This window comes from Lonchura striata, chromosome 3 (assembly GCF_050655825.1).
Source record: "Lonchura striata isolate lonStrDom1 chromosome 3, ASM5065582v1, whole genome shotgun sequence".
Lineage (NCBI taxonomy): Eukaryota > Metazoa > Chordata > Aves > Passeriformes > Estrildidae > Lonchura > Lonchura striata.
The window spans coordinates 55,911,956-55,932,095 of record NC_140705.1 but is presented as its reverse complement, the minus strand read 5'-3'; the positions used below and the strand labels follow the sequence as shown (position 1 = coordinate 55,932,095).

The window sequence follows — 20,140 nt, the reverse complement described above, 5'->3', positions numbered from 1 at the left end:
TCACAAGGAATTTATTTAGAATTTGATGAGACTTCCGCAGCTAATTACTATCACATGTTATAATTCATTCTCAAGTGAATGAGCCTTTCAAATAAAGCAATGCAGAAATAACTGATGGGACCCTGCTGGGACTACTTTGTTTGGAAAACCTGGAATTCAAAGACTTGAGAATTGGAAAATACTTTCCAGCCAATTAAAACTGTACAAAATACACTGACCCTTCTTGCATGAGGCTGTTCAGATGAGATGCTCTGCAGGATGACTGCTCCAGAAACAGGAAGCAAAGAGTGGTAAAGCTTTGAGGTTTTATTTCCCTGTGCACTGCTGCCAGTTTTCAGTCTGGAAAAACCTCCCTGAAAATTTTAAGACTTATAATTGTGATCAACTGGACAGAACTTATTACCGTGGTTATTATTGCTATTATTAATGAAGCATGTTACAGATTGTTATGAAATTATGGTCTTGTAAACCTGCTGGCAAACCGTATTCAAAGAAAGGAGAGCATCGAACCCTTGCTGCTTCTGCTCTGTGCACTAATGACCCTAGTCTCACCCTCAAGAGCATCTGTTCTCCCTGACTCGTTTGGTCAGTCAGCATAGACATCTTCAGAGAAGTGTGTGTTCAAGACTGAATGACAGTGTGCCCATCAGGAAAGAATGTTAGCAGCAATAATGGACAGAGAATTAAAAAACATGGGACAAAAGTACTGGGAAAAGCACAGCAAAGTAGTTTGTTGGGATATGTGGCTGGGAAGAAGGGGGCATAACAGATGAAAGCAGGGGATGTGGGGAGGACCACGAAGGTGAGCAGAAAGAAATATGCAATGAAGGAAGCTGGATGAAGGATCTAGAGACATGAAGGGAAGAAGATTGTCAAGAACTCCTATGTCTACAGGATATTACTGTCAGTACGTGAAACACATTGAAAGTTTGAATCTGAAGATCCCAGCTGAATAGGAGTTGGCAGACAGATTACAGAAGAAAAAAATCAGAATTTTAATATATTGCTGCTTATCATGGGACCATTGTGCACTATCAGTATGTGGGGAGTCATGGGCTTTATTTTTAGAGATTCATGAAAAACAGTTGAGTCTTTATTGGCATCTGACAAACCTGGATGTAACTTGCTTTTTAAATTTTTATGAGAGTACTCTTGGAAGCTTTGAGAAATTTTTGGTAACTGTGTGGAAATGAGTACACCAAAAATGAACAGGAAATGCGCAACAGGAGCAAAGATTTGAATGCTCTTGTATTTTCCTGTTATGCTGTTGTAGTTACAGCTGCTTGGTTCTTTCAGCTGGAAAAAAGGAAAACAATGGCAAACTCAGTTTCTTTTTAACTGCTGGATGAAAGCACAGGGCATATGTTTCCTAAAAGACATACATGTTGACCTTGATTCCTCCTAACCATATCTGGGCAAATAATCAAGGTTATCCCCTCATTGACTGGCAGCTCCTTCTACAGCAAAGGGAGATCAATACCTCCAGAGACCGATTCAGGTCTTACATCAGGAATGTGCTAGATAAAAGCTATTAGTATTCTTTAATTATAATGCTAAGAGTGAGTTAAATGAGGATTTGGTAAGCTAATGAACTGTTGCTGTTTATGAGGACATTAATTTCTGCTTTCCTGAGGAAGAGTTTGTGAAAGTATGCAGCTCCGGAAAACTCACTAAAGGTTTAAGCTGCCTTAAAAGCTGTCCATGTTTACTTCTAATCCAGAGGAATAAACAGGTGAAGTTTGTTCCACTTGCAGCCATTATACTGATAACAACTTCTGATAACTGCGCAAGTCACATCCCACCGTGGGAGACCACGAACAAAATCTACTTAATGGAACAAACAGATCTGACACAGGCAACTTAATGCTGGAAAGATTAGATACTCTTAGTCCTTGGAGATTTTGAAAACGTAGCTTGAGGAGGTCTTCAGTAGACTCACTCTTGCTGTGAGTGAAAGATTGGACTGGATGACCTCCAGAGATTCCCTCCAACCCAAATTTTCTTACACTTTTAGTAAAAATTTATTTGCTGAATAGTGCCAGTAACTTCCATACCTCTTTCTGTTTTTGCAACAAACCTGCAGGGAAATAGCTAAAGCTTTTAATTAAAATTGATTTAATGTTATTTAGTCTAAATTCCCTAGGATAAAATTGTGCTGCTTAAAAAAAAAGTAATCAGTGATTAAAACCAAAGCAAAATGGAAAAATTTAATCAACTTTTTGTTGTTTGATTCAACACAGAATGCTTCAGTTTAAAATTGAATGCTTTTCTTATTACTTTCATTTGGAGGAACTTTGAATAAATATTACAGAATTTTTAAATATTTTTTAAATTTTTTATCATTCAAAATAAAATTCTGCTTGTTTTCTTGAGCATCAATCTTGCAAAACATTTCCTGTAAATGCCTTTCTAGAGATAAGATTTCTTGACCTGTTCCCATTCCCAAACCCAGAAACCTGATGTGGGCTGTGAATAAGGCAGCAGGCTGCTGTCAGTCATCAGAGCATGTCCCAACCAGATTCTGAACCTTTCAGTGCCAAAAACAAATTAGTGTTTTTTCTTGGGAAATAAATCAGAAGAGTGCTGGGAGGGATAACTGGCGAAGTGATGTATTTTTATTGGTAACATCATCTGCCTGTAAAGAGAGAGGACTGAAGCCCCTTCCCCCGCTTTACTGTGTGTGTTCAGCAGCAGCTCTCAGAGCATGCATACTGCACCATACAGAAGCTTTACACCAGGTAAATTGGCAGATGTGTTGTGAACACAGATCCTGTCCCAAGCATGATGACACTGGTATGGTTCTGTTTGCCTTCTTCACTCAGGTTGGAATGCTCAGTGTTCAAGACTGATTCTTCAATGGCGTCCCCGCTGTATAATTCCTCCTCACACTGCAGACATCAAGTGACTTTCTGTGAGCCAGCATAGAATCACAGAACCATTTAGTCTGGAAAAGGCTTTAGAGTCATTGAGTCCCACCATTAACCCAGCACTGCCAAACACACCTGTAAACCATGCTCCAAGAACCACGTGTGCACGTCTTAAATATCTTCAGAGATATTGAATCCTTGTCTGGGAAGCCTGTTCCAATGCTTGACAAGTCTTTTGGTGAAGTATTTTTTCTTGATATCTGATATAAACCACTCCTGGAACAACTTGAGGCTGTTTACTCTTGTCCTTTCCTGTGCTACTTGGGAAGAGACCCACCGTCACCACCTACCTTTTTTCAGGTAGTTATAGAGTGTGATAAAGCCTCCCCTTGAGCCTCCTTTTCTTCCTTGCATTACTATGGTTATTCTTCTTGTGCCATAGAAACTGCTGAGCTAGGCTTATTTGAGTAAATCTCAGATGATTCTTCTTTCTTTGACCTTCAAATACTCATTACAAAAGTTTGAAAGCATAGAAATACTGAATTTATTCATATGTCAGTAGGGACTCTGTTTAGGAGTGTAGGCACCATTTCTAAGCACTTGGCACATGTAGTATTTCTGGTAGTTGAATCACGAGAAGAGGCGTCTTTTGGTAATAATAGTTGATATTACTAGTCACTGAAGTAGATGCAGGAAAGTAGCTGCTACCATAGAAATGTATTGCCAAAGCAATTATAAGTTTCAAGTTGCAAGTTTTGTGTTGAGTACAACACTGTCAACCTATTGCCTTGCCAGCCTATCTGTGAGGGAGGTGTGTGACTGCTGCTGGATTCCCTTTTCACTGCTCAGCACTGACTGAGTCTGACCTACATAAGTCAATCAAACAACCAAAGAGATAGGCTTAACACAAAAGCAGGCTGGTTATGAAGTTCATTATTTGGTATATTTTCTCTCTTGATTTTGGGGCGCTGAATTTACATCTGTTAAACCCAGCATGAATTAAAAGTACCCAGTCATTGGTGTTCTCCTCTCTGAATTGCTCCTCTGGCAGCTCTCACTGCCACAGTGAGTGCCACAGCATATTTTTTTTTTTAAAGCAAAGCTGTAATATCAAACAAAACCAGAAGAAACCATCCCCAGTGCTTTTTAATAGCCTGTGATAAAATCTCAGGTTGCTGCCACAAGAAGACACTCTGAGCTGATTTGTTCTCCAGGGAGAGATACAGTGTAACCAGGATCTCATTACACTGTCTATACAACACCATGAACAGTTTGTCAGTAACTTTTCTTCCTTCATTTATAAATTAGAGTGTCTCAACAAAACAATAAAATAGTAATTTGGATAAGCTTGGGACAGTAAGATCAGACAGCACTATTGCTTTGAACCACTATATGAATTATGACCTCACCTAGATAAGTTTTATGGCAGAAAGGTCATTAGAAAGTTTGTCATCTATAGCTTTCCCAACTGAGTGTGTGAAGCTACCAGGAAATATGTACAAATTGGTTTCAAAAGATGCTCATTTTATTCCTCCTTTTGCTCTAATTTTCTCAGATTCTCATGAGGCATGAGTCAGTCTTTTCCCTTTTGGAGGAAAAGACCACTGGTTGGGATACTAAGCTAGTTGCCTTCTGATCATTGTCAGAAATTACAGAGATTATGTGTCTTAATAACTGGCCTCAGTTTACTTTGTTAGTACTATGGCTTATCCCAGTCACATCTGTGTAAAATAAAAATTCTCAGGAATTCTGCCATGTGTGGCAGTACCTTTGAGTGACCCAGACTGAGTGCATGACAAAGGAGTCCAAAATCAGGTCTGCTCAGCTTCTTGATAAGTACTTTAAAAATCCATTTGCATCAGTGTTGTCTTGCATTGCACGGTGGTGCTGTTATGAGTTTCAAGAGGTGAGGATCAAAGATTCCTCTCTCCTCATTCTCTACATTCCATTTTCTCATTGTTTTGGGTCTTAGACTGAGGGTGAGCTCAGAGCTGGGCAGATGTGAGCCTTGGATAGAAGCACCTGGATTTTGAAATCTGTTCCCTTGAAGAAAGACATTCATTAGCCACTGACTTCTTAGTGACAGATGGTTTGTACCAAAGGCTGGCCCATGACACTGGATTGCTGTCACCAGTAAATCTGGCCTGTGGGTTAGTGGCAGAGAAATGATATCTTGGAAGCCACTATCAGATTGAAGAAGATCTTCCCCCAAAGCTGGCCAAGACAAAAGTGATCAGCATACAGGGACTGGCTGATAGTAGTGGAGCATTTTTCACCTCCTGCATTTCTTTCAAAGTTTTGATGCTACCAGCTCTGGTGGCATTTTTCACTTGTTTTGTGCTGATGCAAATTGCTTCCTGAGGTGTACAGAAACAAGTTCCTATTTCTTCAAAATAAAGCCTTCATTTATTTGAAGATTTTCTTCCCTTGACAAGGACCATCTCACATGCTGGGAAAAGGAAATCTCTTGATTCATGTAGTAGGCTCAAGAAATTTGGTGGATACATGGCTCTTTCTCCCCATCATGCCAGTGCTGCTTGGGACAGGAGCTAGCAGCAAGGGATTTTGCAGGACATGTGTGCTCAGGAACAAGCTTTTGGATTCTGTTTTCTTCGTGTTGCTTTGTGGGAACACAAGTGATTGACTTTGTGGATCTGACTGCCTAGAGTGATGATTTATTTCATATGAACCATTGAACTCTGCTCATCTGGAAACAGCTTTGATTGCTAGTGACCTTAAGCTGAGTGACTGAGAATGAAATGTTCTGGTTCTCCTTCTCACCCTAGGACCTTTGCATACCTTTCTTCTTTGTGTAATGTGAAGCTATGCACAGGAGTAAGCACTTTTACAAATAAGAGCACTTGCACACCAAATATCAGTTGAAAACAGGCCTGCTGAAAGTGTTAATGTATGAGTTTAATATATGAAGCAAATTTGATAGCATATAATCATAATGTTATATCACTATTAGTTCAATATGAGAGCTTACAGGATTTCACTGCAGCTTCTTCTACAGTCTCTTACCTCTCCAGAAAAGCTTCCCTTCAGGGGTTTTACAGTTTTTGAGGGGGACTCACTTGATCTTGGAAAAATGTCTTGGTTTTTATTAGCATTATAGCAGGATCTAGTGGCAAATTAACCAGAGCTGTGGCAGATCTATCCATATAGAGGAATATTTTTTGGTTAACTGGGCCCTGAAATCTAATATAGTACATGGTGTAGGAACATGGCAGAAAAATCCTGGATACACAGAATAGAAATGAGCATGAGAAATGAGTGAATTTTCTGCTCACAAGTCTCTGATTTCTTTGCTTCTATCCACAAACTCTTCTCCCTTCGAGAGGACTCTCTTTAAAGACAGTCATATATTTGAAAGGAAAGCAAAGGAAGCTCAATCTACAGGAGAAGCATCACCCTGCTGCCGCCCAGTGTGCCACGCCTCCCCTCTCTGAAGGGCATAAACTCTTGACCCGAGGACAGATGATGAGCAGCAACCTAAAAATAATTTGCTTCTGCTGGCTACTCAGCATCTGGCACCTGTGAGGGGTAGCTGAAATGCTTTTGTTAATATCTCTTCCACATGTTTCCTGAGTATTTTCCCAAAGCAGCTTAGCTCTGTGCAATGAACTCTCATTTCCTAATGCCAGTGACTGAAAGTGTATATCAGGGGATAATTGCAAATCCATGTTACTTCATCCAGTCACATCATCTGTACCCACTCCCTGTAAATCCTTGAGAATGACTGGTGCAAAATGGTGACACAGGAGCATTGCATGATTTATAATGCATATTAAATAAAACACAGGGTTGCAGGGGGAGCAGGCAGTCCTTCTTTCAAAACAAGACTTAGCTTTTTAGATAGTGAGTTTACACAAGGCTCTGGTCAGATTAGGCATTTTTAGAAAGGACAGACTGTAATAAGGCCAGCTGACCCGCTCAACTTTAATTTAGCAACTGTGGGTAGTGTTGAAAATGACTGCATAGATAAAAAGTGACTTAATCTGCTGAATCTCTGGCACACTGTACAACTCTAAAATTCTTGTTGTCATATCTTAACTACTACTGTTCACCGTGAATGAGGGGTTGGAGCTACTGGAATGATGTCTACCTGTACTTCTAACACACCTTCATTTGCTATACAGGAGTGATTTTGACTGTTTCTCAGGCATTGAGAGATAGGTCAGGGATTTTTCTTGTGGATCTACAAAACACTTGCTTTGGGGAAGAGCTTCTGGGCAGAACTGTGACAACATAATTCTGGTTAGAGCTGAGACATAAACAGCAAAGTCGCATTCATGCAGCCACTTTGGGGTGTGAAATCTCATTGATTTTCCCCCTTTTAACATGGAAGACATTTTGCATTCTGACTTCCCCGACCTGTCTTTGCTCAAAGCCCTCAAAAATCAAAGTATGAAAATACACAAGTCCTTTAGAGGAGGAGGTAAAAAAAGAGCCAAAAAAGTCTGTTTTCAGATGAATCTTGTGGTAGTTCTGCTGGAAGAGTTCCTCCTTGGACCACTATACTAGTTATTTATGAACAATGAAAAGAAAAGTAGACAAAGGGGCACTGTTGCACCTGGCCTTGCTATTAACTTATCTCTTGCTCTTCTAAATGTCAAATCTTTATGTTTGGGATATGGAGCTTTTCATCCTGGTGGCGAGTAAGAGGGAGGGTTGGGAAGAAATTCATCATCCTTTTCAAATACTCCACTTCCTGATAATGAAGGCAAGGCCAAAGACCAAACAGAATAAAGACATTTCTTTCATGATTAATCCACTGCTTTCTTCCAAAAGCCTAAAATTATTTTTTTTAACTGGATTTGTTTCTGAAAAATTTGACAAATATTTGAGGTGAATGGAGAGGTTTGGCAGAGGAAGCTGAAGAGTGGGTGCGATATTCATTGCTTGTATTAGTAGCTTCTGTTTTGTACAGATAAATGAGTATGAGACACTGATAAGTTGATAATTGACCTGATAATAGTTTCCAGTATTTACAATATATCCTTCACAATTGTCTCCCCATGCCTTTATTTTATCCTGAGTTGAAATTTGTGAAATATTCTGTGCTTCTTCACTGGATGGATTAACTCTCCCCTGACAGACTGCAATACTTAAAAACTTGCTTTATTGGACACATTATCTGCACAAGGAAGAAAGTGACTTGTGTCTATGAACTTTATACTGGCCAGGGAATGGGTTACTTCAGCTTGGGTTTTGTATTTCCTTTGGCACATAAGCAAAGGCTTTATTCTGCTGCCTGTGAAATGACTTCTGAGCAGTTAATGATATTTTTCACCTCAGTTTCACAATTTATAGATCTTAAAGGTCTTGTGGATGTTGGTTTTTTTTTCCTTTTGAGGTCTCTCTTCCTGTGTTAAAACACTTTGTACAGTCTTGCAGACTAGCATTGCTTTGTAAGAAGGTCTTTGGAAGTGCCTGGCTGCAAGGAGAGGGCATTTAGAGGAGCAAGAAGAAAAGGGAATGCCTTTAGCCTCCTCTCTTGCTGTCTTTTGTAGTTCAGGTTGGGCCAGCGTATTGCAGTCCTAGGGAACTCTGTATGTCGTATTCTGGACTAGGAAATTGAAAATTCATGCAGTCATTGAGATTCGTGATTTTGTATCAGAGGTAAGGCTTTGCTAAGTCTGTGTCAGTGAAAACGTGTCCCTTGTTTAAGACACTACTGCTTTCTGTGTTCTTAGTACAGCTGTACCACTTGATAGCCCTGTGAAGTAGTAGTGTGCCAAAAGTCAGAAAAAAAAGACTTCATTACTCAAAGATGAAGTGGAAAAAATGTATATGTGCATATATATGTATATATATATGCACACAAAAAAATCTACAGAATTATATAGTAATCAAATAAATGGCAAGTTATGTAAAAGGAAAAAAAAAATACTAGGGAAATAAAATAAATAAGAGAAAAAATAAGTTTCATGAAAACAAAGGATTAAGAACATAAATACCCAAGCAAAAAAGTAAATTTTGAAAATTAGGTGATACATTAGTAGGTGAATATTTGGAAAGGGAAGAAAAATACCCCATTAAATATAGCTCTCTGTACCTGTAAAAAAGAATAATTAATTTTCACCTGGTGAAAATTACAGACCTTTAGCATCTGAGAAGGATGATGGCAAATATCTATGGCAAATCTTTTAAAACTGGTAGGCATAGTTAACTTGTATTAATATAACATGGAAAAGTTGGCTAAAGAGCAATGGCTGATGTACGTCAGTGTGATCGGTGACTGTTGAGATGCTCTGTCAGCAGTGTTGTGTTCTGATTTATATATTAGTACTGTTTTGTATAGAAGTGGTGTTATAGGTCAAAATCAAGGTAAATGAAAAATCCTACAACTCTTTGCAAATGAGGAGCCCTCATAGATTAAGCAAGATATCGTCAAGACAGTCATAAGACTGAAACTAGTGCTTATTTTTAGCAACAGTCTGAGTTCATTACTGAGAAAATGTGGAGATAATACAGGAATCAGCAGACTGTTAAATTGAAGGATAGCAACAATGTGATAAGCAAGGCTGTTCAGCCATTTTCCAATGACAGTACAATCCAGGACCAAAGAAAGCTGGGCATGACTGCAGACCATGGACTTTGGACCTGGAGAGGTGTCTGTGCAGATATTTCAGCAACAACCCTCTGCAGAGAATGCCAGCTAAAGCTGTGCTGAGCTGCTCCAAACAACAGGACCAGGGAGACAGCTTCTCCCTCTGTGACAATGCTGCTCGGCTTTGGCAGTCAACACAGAGGCTGTTTGGGAAACAGGAGGATGAGAAACTGAAGACAGCAGAATAGATGCATTCAAGTGATCTGAAGGCTGCAGAATACACCCTCCAGGTGGATATAGAAGTGTCTGGGATGTGGTTCGATTGAAATGTCTTCCTAAGCACATGCTAGCTATAAAAAGGCACAGAGGAGGAAGGGAGCAGAGTGAATGTTAGCAGCTGATCCTGCACAAATTTCAAGGTGGAACAACTCATTAGTGAAGTACATAAGCCTTCAGGACAAGCTAGGAAGTGGATTTGCTGCCCTTTAAATTCTTCAAATCAAAATCCAATGGCTTTCTTTTGGCAGGTTCATGAGTTTAGCACAGGGACAATTGGATGAAACTTACTCACATGCGATGTATTAGAGGGAACAACAAATAACCGAGTAGTCCCTTTAGGCCTTAAATTTTGTGAATAGACTATGTGGAATTTTCTCACTAGTTGGCAGCAGTGGAAGAGGAATGATCATATCTAATCATATGAGAAGTCTTAACTCTTTATTTCATATCACCTGAGATACTAATTTGAATAGTGATGGCAAATGGAGTCCTGGGGACTTATTCTGCTCCTGGTTCCAAGTGTGAATTTTTACCATCTTATTTTACATTGATTACACTAATGGACTGGTACAGCCATCTCTCTCTACACATTTTTTTTTTAAGAATTCACAGTTCATGAGGATTTTTTAAGTTTCAGGAAGCTGCTATTGTTTATTCTGTATATTTGCATTCACTAGAGTAAAATAATACTTTGTAAACCAGCAACCAAATAGTATTATATATTAAAATTTCTGGTCTCAACTAGGAAAGCAGTCAGCAGGAAAAGTTCTAAGGGTTTTTGCAGAGTAAAGATACCCTATGTTCCTACATTTTTTGGGGAAAATGCAACAAAGATTGCAGGATTTAGAAGGGTTTCTTGGTGCATATACTTATAAGGAGAGCTGAAGAATTACATTAATGATGTTAAACATTGACCTGAGGCTGAAAATTTCTGCATCTGATTCTATTTAAGTACATTGCCATAACATTTAATCTATTCAAGACTTGCATGGCTTGCTTTTATACATGTCTGTATGTATGCAGTACATAGACACATGTACCTGCAAATAAAGATAAATGTGCTACAGCCAAAGAAGGAAAACAAGAAGAATCAAACAAAATGTACAGGAAAAAATAAATTTCCAGGATGGCAGTGGGGTTCTGTAGTTCATTTCTACAAGTACATGGAACTTATCTCCAGTGCTGTAATGGACATACATAAAGCCTGTAATCACTAGGGTGGGGTTTCCCTACATTATTTGGGGGGTGTTTGTGTGAACAGATATGAAATGGTCACCTGAAAGATTGACAGCAGCAGTATAAAAACATGTTTTTTCAAAAATGTCAGGAATGTTTTGTGGTCTGATATTCTGGTACATTCCATGCTACTGATTCAAAGAAATGCAAACAAACAAGAACACCATCATGCAATTGCTTATCTAGGTAAAGTTAAAGGGTTTCTGACATGCTTCCATGCTAATACAATGGAATTCATAAGGGTCTTTTTGAAGGTAATTGTCAAAACAGTAAAATTAATGTACATATGTGTGTCTGTTGCATCTTCTATGGTGTAGCTTTATGCACCATATGTGGGCACTTCACTGTGATATTGCATGGCAGAACTACAGCTTCTATGCAAAGAGAACTTTTCTCTTTTCCATTTGGTTTTCTATACTAGAAATCTCAGGTCCTGGTTTATCCTGACTGTCCTTGTCAGCTTTTGCAGAAAATTTGCAAGATAACTTCACTTGTACGCAAACCTTGTGATATACTTTTCTTATCATTCTCGAGGACTGACAAAAGGGAATGAAGAGATAGGTTCCCACTCAGCGAAGCCACATGTGTTTCCCATGCACAGAAAGCACATCTAAGTCAGGGGCTTAGGTAGGGTAGGAATGCAAGGTATGTCTGCAAGCACTCTACAGCACACCAAACAGACACAAAGACAGCTTTTGTCTATGAGAATTTGGTTATTAATGCCGCTGTGACCGTGCTTGCATATGCTGCTGTGGAATACACACAGGGCCTAAAGCAAGTTGTGCCATAATTGTGCCAGTGCAATCCAAGTCTGATTTTTAATGGGCTTCATTAAAATGTTGGTGTTTGCAGCAGTATTAGTCTGAGGCTGTGAAAAAAAGCCTGTATGATCTTTCCAAGCAGTAAGAGGAAAGCAGAATCTGTTTTTATGTTTGAGATTGTTTACAACTAAGCATGCTACAGTCTTTCTGTTGGGTGCTACCAACTGTGTTGATGGAGTGTTTTTATTGGGAGACCACAGATCCCCAAAATATTAAACACACAACATTCACTGTCTTCTGGCAATTTTAGGCACCTGGGTGTGTTTAAGGGCATGGCCCATATACGATAGGTCATTGTGTGCACAGAGACTTGGGCACTGGTCTCTTTAGCGTTGATGTGTTTATTGAATAATTCCTCTATTTAATTTTTTTAATTTACTTATGATTCTGTGTCAGAGATTTCAAAGTAGTGGGGAGGTTTAAATCAGTGAGTGGTCAGATTTCTGCTTGTTTATCCAATAACTTTCCAATAGAAAATGTAAAAAACTTTAGTAGGTACAAGGATTTCCTTCTTCCCAGATGAACCTTGAAGAATAACAGTTCCAAATTTTTCCTTTGTCATTTCTGCCTCAATAAATTTTGACTCTTTCGTCTCATTGTTGCAGGGCTTCTGTACAGAGTTGGAAAGGTTTTCAGCTTGGTGCCAGGAGATGTGGGTTTGCAATCTGTTATGCACAAAAAAATGAACTAACCCTTCAAAGTGAGCCACAGAATGCAGAACTGAGCAGAATCATATCTCTAGAGACAACTTGAAATAGTTAGAAATAGATAACTCTGTCTCTGAAAACTGCAGACTTTCTTGATTTACCCTGCATAATTTTCTCAGTAAGTGGGTAAAATGGTGCCTAGTGGCGGAATAATGAATTCACTAAGGATCTTCAAAGTTTCAAGTGAGTGCTGTGAAAACTAGGCTATTTTCTCTCAATCCAAGACAGGTTTTTAATGTAAGTATTCATGGGCCAAAGTAAAGCTCCTCAGTATCAAAAACTTCATTTGTCTTTGAAATATTAACTTTTGGCTCTACTCTTTTTATATGGTTTTCTAAGATTTATTGAACAGTGTTCCAAGCTAAAAAAAAATTACCTATGCATTCCTGAATACACTAGCTGTGTAATTAGGTAACTGAAACTTCATAGCACATAGCATTTAGGGTAAGTCCCTCATAGCTCAAAATTAAACATTGAGGTCTCTCTGATGGAAGCAATTATTTAAACTATCCATTTTTATGCTTATATAAAAAAAATGTTGAGAAAATGCTGTGCTGTTTGGGGTTTTTTGTTTGTTTTGATCATGTGGCAGGTTCTCAGTTCTACCTGTCTTCCACAAGAGCTTTTGTATTTGAAGTATTTCTGGTAATATACTCCAATATTAACAAAACTCCTCAAGTTTTATACTTAATTGACTCTATGAGAGATCTGAGAGAGTAATTTTAAGCCAATTAACTGCTTGCTAAATCACTGGTTACCACCTTTGTCAGGCCAAATTTCTTCAAGCACATTTAATTATTATTGTTTTACAGTGATGCAGAGAATTTGCAGGGAAGCTTAGGATATCTTTCACCTGATAGGACTCATGCATGAAATACAGCCCAGAAATGGCTCCAAAGAATTTTCAGCACCTATCAACAAGATAAATGAAGAGGAAGGGAGAAGCATCACTACTTACCCACATATGAAGTCAAGAGGTGAGTGACAGAAAAGAAAAAGAAAATTATTTGTTTCAGATTTGTATGATTAATATGCTGTATTTAAAATCAAACTGAATTGCTTTGTGATAATCAAATAAGTAACAGAGGTAGGATGCTGAGTATTATGAACTTTATATAACAGCCACCTCTCATTATTCTTTTAAAACATGAACCAATTTGTCTCCAACACTCCCAGCACACCCCTGGATGAATAACTGCACTGTTGTTCTAAAGGGTGGTAAGCTTGAAACACATAAATGTAGGGGTGAAATAAAAGCCCAAGATTGCATAGGAACTGTTTTCCTGCGTCTTGTTTCACTGTGGTTGACAACAGATCACATACCTCCCCTTGCCTGCAGCCTACAATGAAAGTGGCTTTTTTAAAAAAGTCTCTGTTATTAATTTTCGATAAGATGAAAATGTCTATAGAAAAGCCAGTGTCACAGATGAAGACTGGACTGACCAAAATACATGAAGCATTATATGATTTATATTTTATACTGTTCAGCCAGTCACATCTTTCTTCTTCTTTGAGACAGATGCATTTTGAAAGAGATATACTAAGTTAAAAAATCTATGCCTTGTCTTAACTCTGAGTTTTATATCCTATCCATACATGTGTGTGTATGTGTGTCTGAGATTACTTTACTAACTACTAGGAAAAAATCCTTTAGGGGCTATATAAAATTTTTTATTTTGCAATCAGTGAGAGGGCATTTCAGATGATATTCAGTGATACTTATAATATGGCTTTTGCTGGTCTATCATCTCACCTATTCTGCTCCCAAACAAGAATAATATTCTGGCAAAAATAGACCATATCTGTGTTACAAGGCAGTCAATGGAACAAAGAAATTGTCTGGCTAGGACCTGGAACTGATGTGGAAAGCTTTTGTGTAAGCTCCATGTAGGGGAAATACTTTGCTGGCATATGACTCATTTCTACTAAGAGAGTTTTCCAGGATCGTTTGGCTAGTAAATCTCCTCCAGGGTATGTAAGGACAGTAGTGTGGGCTCTTTACTCTTGTCGTGGCTAAAAGTATACAGACAGCAGTGAGGCTTGCAAAGTGGTATTGCTACTGTGCTGTGGTGCTGCCTTCAGCTCCGTGAACACTGTATCTCCAAAGAATTTACTAATGGGTAAGGACTGGGTGTACTAGAATGATGGAAGGACAGAGAGAAGTAGAAAAGTAATTCACTCTGACTATAATTATTTCTGTTCATATAGAGATCATGTACAGATTAAAAGTCTTTTTACCAAAATCAATGTGTACAGAAAAAGTAAAATGAAGGATTATAGGGAGTCTGAAGTCAAGGCAGAGCTGTTGCATGGAAATTCAAGACTACTGTGCAGTTGATTTCAATGGAATTAACTCTGTACCCTTTGTATATGGGTTACAGTAAGTTCAGCTGTCAAGACACTCTGCCTTAAGGATGCAGGTGGTCCCATTGACATGGCATATTTATGCAGCTTAAACTGAGCATATTTCTTAGGCTTTTCCAAGCCATAACTTTACTAGGTGGTCTGTCCACCAAGAAAAACATGGTTTTCCATCTTAGGAATTAACTGTCACTGAGAAGGTGGCTATTGGATGTCCAAATTCTGCTTAGTTTTATATGGAATGACAGTGTGTTGGTTTGGGTAGCTCCTGTCCTGATGTTCTGTCTGCTTGTGTGTTTGATTTTTGTGTCTTTCCACCACAGCTTGCTGCTGCTTTAGTTGTGCAAGTACAGCTGTTTGTGAAGCTGCCTGGGAAACTGAATCACTGAAGTGATCCAGGAGAAAAAATAGTGTTCTGTAATAAGAGCTTCTTCACATTTCTCTTTGGTATTTTTCCCTGTGAAGCCACCACAATAATGCCTATATAGCTCCTTAAAAGCCACAGAGAAAATGATAAATATTTTTTTAAATTATTTTAAAATTTAGTTGGCAATAGAACTGAGACTCCTCCGAGAACTGAACCTACGCTGCAGTACGAAGTATCTGTAATCATACTCCAAAGATAACAGCTATATCCTTCTACCTTGAGGACGAGTCTAACCCATTTCCTTTAACAGAGCCCTTCCATCCTTCTTTCTTAGGATTTAAGAATAGAACAACTTGCACCCAAGAGACATGGGTTTTACTTCTGTAGATTCAAGTTTTCCATGGCTTTTCTGCCTTGCATTTCTTTTGCCTGAGCATAGAAGGCGCTCTGACACTGCTGTCTGCAGATGGGAAAAGCTGCTCCTGCAGCAACATGCTGTTTCAGCTGTTGGTTTTGGCCGACTAAAGCAGCCAATGGTCCTGTCCCAGGACACAAGGCAGAGTTGATAACAAATAAGCAAACACATTAATCTGTATTTCTGCAAAGGTAAATACCTTTCTGTAAAGGTAAATAAAGTTATTTGCATTTAGGGAAAGAAAAAGTCCATTGAGACCATTGCAAAAATGGTAAAAAATATTATCGTAAAAAGCTGGGAGTAGCTCTAACCCAAGATGTCTTATCCATGTATGAAATCCTGCCAATCAATCTATGTTTATTGATAGGTTTTCAGCTGTTAAAATTGGTTCCCTTGCACTGGTTTGAATTGTCTGAAATTGTTTTGATAGGCATGTAAGAATGCAATGTAATAGGTAGATATAAGTGCACATGCATATGTGCATGCACATGTATATACACGTGTGCAGATATACACATACATATGCATGTGTATGTATATCTGTGTATATACTGATAAGTAACTCTTCCTTACTCTCATGTTAAAAGCAAAAAAATTTAAAATTGATTTAGAGCCAGTTCTGAATCTTGACAAACATTGACTTGGTCTTAACTTATGTGGGTTGGAGAAGCAGGTGATGAGGCACCTCCCACTCTGCCTCCTGGCCTCCTGGGGCACATGCTGAATATGCCTGGAGAGCAGGACATACCCATGAGCCAGATCATACTAATGGAAGATATATATATATATATATCCTCTCCTCTCCTCTCCTCTCCTCTCCTCTCCTCTCCTCTCCTCTCCTCTCCTCTCCTCTCCTCTCCTCTCCTCTCCTCTCCTCTCCTCTCCTCTCCTCTCCTCTCCTCTCCTCTCCTCTCCTCTCCTCTCCTCTCCTCTCCTCTCCTCTCCTCTCCTCTCCTCTTCCAAAGTGAAAGACAAACATCCTTCTATGTGCAGAAATAGTATGAAAAGATCAGTGGGAGATTATTTTATTCCTGGGCTGTCATTTCTGAGGGAGCTCTAGGCCTCCCCTCTGGTCTTTCCCCCCATTAAGCCCTTATTACCAGTTCTTCAAGAAAAGAGGGTCCCTTTTTGCTTTGTAGATTTTGCCTCTGGTTTCTCTCAGGACTAGATGTGAAGGTAAGAGTGTATCTTGTATCCCATCCACATGGGGAAAAATCTGAACATCTGTGGGCCTTGGCACTGAGAGCAGCTACAAACAGAAGAGTCATTCTGTGCACTGGTGAGCTGTATCACTGCACACCATCAGAAGCTGGCAGGGAAGTAATGGAAAATGAGTTAAGTGTCATTCTGCCTTTCCATAGCTTGTCATTATGTTTTTTCGTCAGAGACATTAGGCAAGTTTAGCATTACTCAGCTTGGTAATAACAGGGGCTGTGCTCAGGTACACTGATCCTTTCTGGTTTGTTGTCCTTATTGTTTAGGAAACTAAGAATGTAACACACAGATTAGCATCTTGGAACATATCAAGTATATGCATCTCTTTGGACCATCAAATCTTTTTACATGTATTTGGAACCTTTGAAAAGAAAGTGGAGAATAGGACAATGAGCAGTTGAATAATAGATTCAGAGAGAAGCTGCTTGTGAAATGAATACAGATCTACATAAATGAAGAGAAAAACAATATGAAAGAACAAAACAAAAGCATCTACTGCAGAAAGACAGTGTTGTGATTATGCTAATGAAAAGTATTGTAATTAGCTCTTCCACTGGTCTTCTATAAGATATTAAACCAAATCAAAATGGACCTCTCTCCTTCAGCACTACTGAAACGAGGCAGTTTTTTTGTATAGTGACATTTTTTTGATGTCACAAAGTGAGGAAATTATAAGGATAGCTATAATCTCTTGCACTGTCAAAAAGGCATGGAATACAACAGGAAGTGAAATCTAAACATTCCAAGGCATAAAAAAAAATTGCTTTAAATATTAAGATCTTGTGTGTTTTCTGATCATTTCAGAACTTTTAACTTCATCTTCCCAAAATGTGGGATGAAGATATGCTTTCTTATGAAGCAGGAAATCCAAACAGATTCATATTGTTCATATGACTCCAGGAGCTGGTATTATCACAGAGAAAGTATATCATGGGATTCGTAACAGCATTTGCAAAGCTTAGTCACACTGGGTCATGTGAAGTTGTGATCTTGTCACACAACACAGATTGGTGGCTGTTGAGTGCAAAGGAAGCTGCCTGGATGTTTGAATCATCAACTTTTTATTATAGTAAAAGGTTTTTAAAAGTTTAAAGTGGAATCTAAAGAAACATAATAATTAGATAAACCTTTTTGTCTAAGAATATGCATTTGTACCATGTGCTTAACTTAATCTACATTCCAACAATGCTTTGATGATATATTAATTTTGCTCAGCTGTCTATAAAATATACTTTTAACTTGAGATGTTGAATTTCTTGTGCATCATGTATTTTGCCATTAGTGTAAAGACTGGGAAGAAAATTTTTAAAAGGTACTAGTGATAGCTAAGAACCTCACTATCAACGTTAAACTTCTGAAAATTAGGCGTGTAATTGCCATTTAGGTTTTTTGGGAATTCTGCAGAGATTGTAAAGTGTGCAGTAGTTTCTGACAGACATCAAGTCACCCTCAATCATTTTTATTTTGATTTGTTGTACCCCATATTCCAGCCTAAAGAGGAGTTTAAACTGTGTATGTTCTTTGGGTGTCTTTATAAATAGCAAAATGCAGCAAGGTAGCACATGAACGATTGTGAAGCACATCACAGCCCCCGCAACAATTGTTAGCAGGGTGTGTTGTAAAATTGATTGTGTGATCTTGCTGTCAAAGGAGATGTCTGCATACTCCTGCCTGACAGATGCAGATGGACCCTGAATTATAATGCAGTAATATGGAGGAGGCTGTGGGCTGTGGAGACAGACATTATTGTCCTTCAACAACCTCCTACCAAAATATTCTGCATTTACTAATAGTTCTCCGCTACTATGTGTTTGTAACTGGAAAAAGTGATCTGTACAAGTGCTACACTCCTACTCCCGTGGATTTCATAAAGCACAAAGTCCTAATGTTCATCAGAGGTCCTGGATTTATTAATCTTCTTCTGGCTTTCTTGGAGGGAAAATCCTCTCACAGTGCTGTGGGGATATAGACACTTTTCTTTCTGGCTCCATTTCAGCAACTGGCTCTGTGCTCAACAGCTGATTTTCTTCTTCCTCCAGTGTCTTGTGTGTATTCATCACATGATGTTGTTGGCTTGTTTTCCTTGCTGTGACTCCTCTTAAAGTAAATGCCTAAAGAATTGTTGTATTAAGGACCTTTGATATTGCTAGATTAGAAAAATAAAAACTGATATCTAATTAAGAGGTACCATTTTGTTTCTCCACCTTCAGTGTATGGCAAGGATGCTGTCCACTTTGTGGCTTCATGTGCTTAGAACTCAAAGAGTACAAGAAATTTTTCACCCTTCGGCTGTGTGTCTGTCTATGGTCTTTGCGAGGAGTGGGAGGTTTGGGCCTCCCAGAAACAAAAGCTGAGTTTGATTGAGGCAAATGCTGCCTGCATCACTAGCTCAAAGAGGAGACATTTGGCTCCAGACTGGCGGCACAGGTTAAAGTGACTAAAACATCCTGAAGTGCTAGGGGAAGTTCTGCTCAGCAGCGGGGAGGCGATGGAAGCCGTCGCTGACCTATAAACAGGATGAGGGAGCAGCAGCAGCAAAGTGCAGAGACAGTCGCTGGCGCTACGCTGACAGGCAGACACATAAACAAAGGGAGGGAGGAAGCGCTGTTTATATCTGGACAAGAAACCCCAAACTATAGGATGCAAATGATGGACGTACGTGGCTATAAATAGCTACAAAGCATAATGGGACTTAAAAGATTTAGTCGTGACATAAAGACTCCATGCAGAATGGACTACGTAAACTCACTACTTTTTATTTAAGTGATGTGCTTTTTTTTTTTCCTTCTCCCGTATTTAATATTACTGATTATGCTTAACTGGGCTTTTTAAAAAGGGGGGAGAAAATTCACATAAATCAAATAAAAACATTGTGTTCTTTTGTAGAAATGAAGCAGCTAAAAAAATTTGGGAAACTGCCAGACTTTTCAGTCAATTGTCTAAGAGATCCAGTCAGCAGTAGTTTTGTGTTTGGGTATGAAATAGTATTTTATTACATCATTAATAATACTTTGGAAGGCAAAGGGTAAGGACGAAATAGCAAGATTTTGTTGAGCTTTTAACTGTGTTATTAATCAGAAGGCAAGTGAGAGTGTCATGCACCATACATTATCCTGCCAGAGGAAATGTGGATGGGAAACAATCTGTACACAACCACTTCAAGATGCAGATGAATATTGTCTTTCTACCTACTACTTAGGTAGTTAGGGAGCTTCACCTGCAGCTTTTACTGGACTAGCAGATTCAGTTCAGTGGTTTTAGTGCCAGTTGTGGTAGTTAAAAAGGTTTTGAACAATAATAGGTAGAGATAATTTTA

At 38.8% G+C, this 20,140-nt stretch overlaps 1 long non-coding RNA gene across 1 annotated transcript in view; it reads left to right on the top strand.

The window, feature by feature from the left end:
* Positions 1-20,140, top strand: part of LOC146767906 (uncharacterized) — a 107,829-nt gene that overhangs the window by 56,703 nt on the left and 30,986 nt on the right. The window contains exon 2 of the long non-coding RNA XR_014953769.1: positions 13,279-13,443. This is a non-coding gene — a long non-coding RNA (uncharacterized LOC146767906). The remainder of the gene's footprint in view (positions 1-13,278; positions 13,444-20,140) is intronic.